At 56.3% G+C, this 6,692-nt stretch overlaps 1 non-coding gene across 1 annotated transcript in view; it reads left to right on the top strand.

Moving 5' to 3' along the window:
• Positions 1–4,904: 4,904 nt before the first annotated feature.
• LOC145655133 (18S ribosomal RNA) overlaps positions 4,905–6,692 on the top strand; it is a 1,839-nt gene continuing 51 nt past the window's right edge. Inside the window, exon 1 of the ribosomal RNA XR_014121298.1 lies at positions 4,905–6,692. This exon is cut by the window's right edge and continues 51 nt beyond it. This is a non-coding gene — a ribosomal RNA (18S ribosomal RNA).

Below are 6,692 nucleotides of genomic sequence, written 5' to 3'. Positions count from 1 at the left end.
AGTAGTAGTAGTATGATTTAAAGGTACAAAGTGAATGAAGTGTGCCCAGGCCCAGAGCTACTTTGCTGGGCATGACTGTGTTTGACCTCTTGGGCCTGGAAGTCTATTTCTAGGCTTATATAAAGGGTCAAACATCTTGAAGTGTGCCCAGGCCCAGAGCTACTTTGCTGGGCATGAATGTGTTTGAACTCTTGGGCCTGGAAGTCTGGTAGTAGTAGTATGATTTAAAGGCACAAAGTGATTGAAGTGTGCCCAGGCCCAGAGCTACTTTGCTGGGCATGACTGTGTTTGACCTCTTGGGCCTGGAAGTCTGGTGGTAGTAGTAGTATGATTTAAAGGCACAAAGTGATTGAAGTGTGCCCAGGCCCAGAGCTACTTTGCTGGGCATGAATGTGTTTGAACTCTTGGGCCTGGAAGTCTATTTCTAGGCTTATATAAAGGGTCAAACATCTTGAAGTGTGCCCAGGCCCAGAGCTACTTTGCTGTGCATGACTGTGGTTGACCTCTTGGCCCTGGAAGTCTGGTGGTAGTAGTAGTATGATTTAAAGGCACAAAGTGAATGAAGTGTGCCCAGGCCCAGAGCTACTTTGCTGGGCATGAATGTGTTTGAACTCTTGGGCCTGGAAGTCTGGTAGTAGTAGTATGATTTAAAGGCACAAAGTGATTGAAGTGTGCCCAGGCCCAGAGCTACTTTGCTGGGCATGACTGTGTTTGACCTCTTGGGCCTGGAAGTCTGGTGGTAGTAGTAGTATGATTTAAAGGCACAAAGTGATTGAAGTGTGCCCAGGCCCAGAGCTACTTTGCTGGGCATGAATGTGTTTGAACTCTTGGGCCTGGAAGTCTATTTCTAGGCTTATATAAAGGGTCAAACTTCTTGAAGTGTGCCCAGGCCCAGAGCTACTTTGCTGGGCATGACTGTGTTTGACCTCTTGGGCCTGGAAGTCTGGTAGTAGTAGTAGTAGTAGTAGTAGTAGTAGTAGTAGTAGTAGTAGTAGTATGATTTAAAGGTACAAAGTGAATGAAGTGTGCCCAGGCCCACAGCTACTTTGCTGGGCATGACTGTGTTTGACCTCTTGGGCCTGAAAGTCTATTTCTAGGCTTATATAAAGGGTCAAACTTCTTGAAGTGTGCCCAGGCCCAGAGCTACTTTGCTGGGCATGACTGTGTTTGACCTCTGGGGCCTGGAAGTCTGGTAGTAGTAGTATGATTTAAAGACACAAAGTGATTGAAGTGTGCCCAGGCCCAGAGCTACTTTGCTGGGCATGAATGTGTTTGAACTCTTGGGCCTGGAAGTCTGGTAGTAGTAGTATGATTTAAAGGTACAAAGTGAATGAAGTGTGCCCAGGCCCAGAGCTACTTTGCTGTGTATGACTGTGTGACCTCTTGGCCCTGGAATTCTGGTGGTAGTAGTAGTAGTAGTAGTATGATTTAAAGGTACAAAGTGAATGAAGTGTGCCCAGGCCCAGAGCCAGGCCTGGGCAGCAGGGGGCGCTCCTGGCCATGCCCAGCGAGTTTCGTGCGAATCGGACCTGGTCCGGAAGAGATACGAAGGGAAAACTCATTACTCGTCGGGGTGGCACATCCAGGCTCTCGACCCTCCCAAAGCGTCCGACCAGGGTGCACCCTGCCGGGCATGGTTAGCCGCCAGCCCCCTTCCTGGAGGTCTGGTTGGCACGGGGTTTTGATTTATCGGTTTCATATCTCTGGGCTCCTTGGGAGCAGAAAGTCGGTTGAGGGCCCTTTGGAAAGAGCCGGGGCTGCCGTTTAACGCTGTCCAAGCGGCAGGCGAAGCGCACCCACCGTTTTTACGCTATGATTTTTTAAAACCGCCGGGGCGGCAAACACAGGGCCGGTCGGGTTTGAAGACGAATATCTCTTCGGCCCTTGGGAGGAGAGAAGCAGCGCGGGTCACCTTTGAACGCGCTCGCTGCCAGGAACGTCTGGCGTAAAAGTTTCGTGGGAATCGGACGTTCCTAGGCTGAGAAGCGAGCGCCCGCCCTCGGGCGGTCGGGGGCCCCTTTCTCATTCCCCGTCTGGGCTAAAAATACGAGGTCGGACCCGATGGACTCGGGAGACTGGAGAGTACCAGGGAGACCCTGGAAGCAGGCGACCCGACCCACGCTTCGCTGTCTCCTCGGCCCTCGGGAGTAGAAGCGCGGGGACGGTGGCGTGGGCAGCAGGGGGCGCTCCTGGCCATGCCCAGCGAGTTTCGTGCGAATCGGACCTGGTCCGGAAGAGATACGAAGGGAAAACTCATTACTCGTCGGGGTGGCACATCCAGGCTCTCGACCCTCCCAAAGCGTCCGACCAGGGTGCACCCTGCCGGGCATGGTTAGCCGCCAGCCCCCTTCCTGGAGGTCTGGTTGGCACGGGGTTTTGATTTTTCGGTTTCATATCTCTGGGCTCCTTGGGAGCAGAAAGTCGGTTGAGGGCCCTTTGGAAAGAGCCGGGGCTGCCGTTTAACGCTGTCCAAGCGGCAGGCGAAGCGCACCCACCGTTTTTACGCTATGATTTTTTAAAACCGCCGGGGCGGCAAACACAGGGCCGGTCGGGTTTGAAGACGAATATCTCTTCGGCCCTTGGGAGGAGAGAAGCAGCGCGGGTCACCTTTGAACGCGCTCGCTGCCAGGAACGTCTGGCGTAAAAGTTTCGTGGGAATCGGACGTTCCTAGGCTGAGAAGCGAGCGCCCGCCCTCGGGCGGTCGGGGGCCCCTTTCTCATTCCCCGTCTGGGCTAAAAATACGAGGTCGGACCCGATGGACTCGGGAGACTGGAGAGTACCAGGGAGACCCTGGAAGCAGGCGACCCGACCCACGCTTCGCTGTCTCCTCGGCCCTCGGGAGTAGAAGCGCGGGGACGGTGGCGTGGGCAGCAGGGGGCGCTCCTGGCCATGCCCAGCGAGTTTCGTGCGAATCGGACCTGGTCCGGAAGAGATACGAAGGGAAAACTCATTACTCGTCGGGGTGGCACATCCAGGCTCTCGACCCTCCCAAAGTGTCCGACCAGGGTGCACCCTGCCGGGCTAAGAGAACAGCCAGGTGAACCCTGGAGGTTCCGAACTCCAGACCCCTGGACCCGACGGCTCAGTCCGCCTCAGGTGCACTACAGAGGTCCTCGGGCTGTCCCTGAGTGCATTAAAACGGAAATCAGAATTACTCCCCCGGGTGGCACTTCCAGGCTCTCGACCCTCCCAAAGTGTCCGACCAGGGTGCACCCTGCTGGGCATGGTTAGCCGCCAGCCCCCTTCCTGGAGGTCTGGTTGGCACGGGGTTTTGCAAATAGGTCCCGTCGGGTATATGGGAGAGCAAAGAGAATCAATGGGGTCCAAGCACTAAATTCATCCAGTGGCGTTCTCTGGAAGCCCAAGGGGAGTCCGAGGGGTGTTCGGCCGGCAAGGGGAGCTCTCCCTCGGACACATGATCAAACGCCTGTCCCCTACCGGAAAGTGGTGTGCTCTGGATGCCCCCCCCCCCCCATCCCCCGAGGGGGGTGCTTATCCCGCGAGGGGAGCCCTCCTCGGGTTAAGTGAACCATCATGCCGATTCCCCTATGGAAGTGGGCACATCCAGGCACACAGTCTGCTTTGCTCTCCCCGACCCGAGTGCGTCTGTTGGGCTGAGTGTACGCCCAGGCAACTGGATCCAATGGCTCAGTCCGCCGCAGCGTGCTTCGACGATGGGTCGTACAGCCATGCCACCAGGGTGGGCGTGTTTGTAAATGTACCAGTGGATTCTCGTCGGCCTGCCACATCCATGGTATCGACCCACCAGGCCTGTCCGACCAGGGGTTGACCCTGGACGGGCACGGTCTGTGGTTTGGCCCTTGTCCTAGATGAAATCGGGCACGGGGTTTTCTGGCCAGGTACCATCGGGTTACTGGGAGAGCGGCTTCGGTCTCCAGGTGAGACCAATGGTGAAGCAGCACGAGGCAATGGAGAGCATGCAAAGCGATGGGGAAGCCATGCACGGCAATGGCCACGAAAAAAAAAAAAAAATCACCACGGAAGGAACGTGAAGAACAAGGAGGAGTGTAGTGACACTGCCCAAAGCTGCCCGGTGTTGCAGGGGTCTATTGGTGTGTTGCTTCCTTGTTTGGTAGAGTGGAGTACCAGACCCGCCAGGGGTAGGCAAACCATTCCCCCTACGGTAAGTGAGGAGCCAGCCATTTGACGAGCGGGTGTCCACGTGTACGGGTGCGAGCGCTATCCCCCCACACGGGGTTAGGCCACGGCCTTAGGTGGACGTCTGCCGACCAGCCCCGGCTGATCCAGAACTTCTGATGTGGAGAGCGGTTTTGACAGATCCTCCCTGGTTCTAGCGGGTCAAGCCTCTGATGGGGGGTGGGGGTTATTTGTAACCCATCCCAGAACTCTCTGGGGGAGACTCAGACGGCCAGTCTGTCTACTCAGTTGTCCTATACTGGTGTCTGTGGTTTGGGAGGAAGGGAGTGCCCTGCTTTGTTGGCCTCCTCTTCAAACCTACCTGGGCCCACGAATCACTCTTCTTGGTTACATCACGAAACGTAGGTTGAGCGAGGCTAGGGGGGAGGGAATTCGACGAGGTCTTTCCCTTGTCCCCCCACCAGCGGCCCACGAAAATCAAAACGGCGTGAAGAGAGGGAACGCCGAAAGCACCTGGAGTCGGCCGTCCGCACCTCCGGAGGAGGTGGACGGGGTACGGTGCGGGCATGACCGGATGGGACAGCTTTGCATCAAGGTGAGAGGTCGGCGTCCGAAGGCCAGAGGGCGGTGCGCGAGCACGTTTACACTGGCCGCGGAAGCTGTCCTGGGTAGCCCTGTATGGCGTCTGGACCTGACGGCGCACGCACTTACAACCCGCTGCTTCCTAGCCCCCGGAAGGGGAGGCGGATGTCACTCGTGGTTCATCCCAGACCACGGTGCAAACTACCTGGTTGATCCTGCCAGTAACATATGCTTGTCTCAAAGATTAAGCCATGCAGGTCTAAGTGCACACGGCCGGTACAGTGAAACTGCGAATGGCTCATTAAATCAGTTATGGTTCCTTTGATCGCTCCACACGTTACTCGGATAACTGTGGTAATTCTAGAGCTAATACATGCAAACGAGCGCTGACCCTTCGGGGGATGCGTGCATTTATCAGACCCAAAACCCATCCGGGGGGCTCGGGCCCCCCGGCCGCTTTGGTGACTCTAGATAACCTCGGGCCGATCGCGCGCCCTCCGCGGCGGCGACGTCTCATTCGAATGTCTGCCCTATCAACTTTCGATGGTACCATAGTCGGCTACCATGGTGACCACGGGTAACGGGGAATCAGGGTTCGATTCCGGAGAGGGAGCCTGAGAAACGGCTACCACATCCAAGGAAGGCAGCAGGCGCGCAAATTACCCATTCCCGACACGGGGAGGTAGTGACGAAAAATAACGATACAGGTCTCTTTCGAGGCCCTGTAATCGGAATGAGCGTATCCTAAACCCATGGGTGAGGACCCATTGGAGGGCAAGTCTGGTGCCAGCAGCCGCGGTAATTCCAGCTCCAATAGCGTATATTAAAGTTGCTGCAGTTAAAAAGCTCGTAGTTGGATGTCGGGAGTGGGCTGGCGGTCCGCCGCGAGGCGTGCCACCGCCTGTCTCAGACCCTGTCTCCCGGTGCCCCCCGGATGCCCTTGGCTGGGTGTCCGGACGGGGCTCGGAGCGTTTACTTTGAAAAAATTAGAGTGTTCAAAGCGGGCCCGCTTCTCGCCTGAATACCTGAGCTAGGAATAATGGAATAGGACTCCGGTTCTATTTTGTGGGTTTCCTGAACCAGGGCCATGATTAAGAGGGACGGCCGGGGGCATTCGTATTGCGCCGCTAGAGGTGAAATTCTTGGACCGGCGCAAGACGGACGAAAGCGAAAGCATTTGCCAAGAATGTTTTCATTAATCAAGAACGAAAGTCGGAGGTTCGAAGACGATCAGATACCGTCGTAGTTCCGACCGTAAACTATGCCGACCCGCGATCCGGCGGCGTTATTCCCATGACCCGCCGGGCAGCGTGAGGGAAACCACGAGTCTGTGGGTTCCGGGGGGAGTATGGTTGCAAAGCTGAAACTTAAAGGAATTGACGGAAGGGCACCACCAGGAGTGGAGCCTGCGGCTTAATTTGACTCAACACGGGAAACCTCACCCGGCCCGGACACGGAAAGGATTGACAGATTGATAGCTCTTTCTCGATTCTGTGGGTGGTGGTGCATGGCCGTTCTTAGTTGGTGGAGCGATTTGTCTGGTTAATTCCGATAACGAACGAGACTCCGGCATGCTAAATAGTTACGCGGCCCTCCGCGGTCGGCGTCAAACTTCTTAGAGGGACAAGTGGCGTTCAGCCACGCGAGATGGAGCAATAACAGGTCTGTGATGCCCTTAGATGTCCGGGGCTGCACGCGCGCCACAATGGTTGGATCAGCGTGTGCCTACCCTACACCGAGAGGTGCGGGTAATCCGCTGAACCCCATTCGTGATGGGGACTGGGGATTGCAATTATTCCCCATGAACGAGGAATTCCCAGTAAGCGCGGGTCATAAGCTCGCGTTGATTAAGTCCCTGCCCTTTGTACACACCGCCCGTCGCTACTACCGATCGGATGGTTTAGTGAGGTCCTCGGATCGGCCCCGCCGGGGCTCCTCGCGGGCCTTGGCGGAGCGCCGAGAAGTCGATCAAACTTGACTATCTAGAGGA

The sequence above is a fragment of the Electrophorus electricus genome, unplaced genomic scaffold, assembly GCF_041902795.1.
Source record: "Electrophorus electricus isolate QZ-2024a unplaced genomic scaffold, ASM4190279v1 Scaffold181, whole genome shotgun sequence".
Taxonomy (NCBI): Eukaryota; Metazoa; Chordata; class Actinopteri; order Gymnotiformes; family Gymnotidae; genus Electrophorus; species Electrophorus electricus.
Note: the sequence above shows the minus strand (reverse complement) of the source record. Positions and strands in the feature narration are given on the sequence as shown.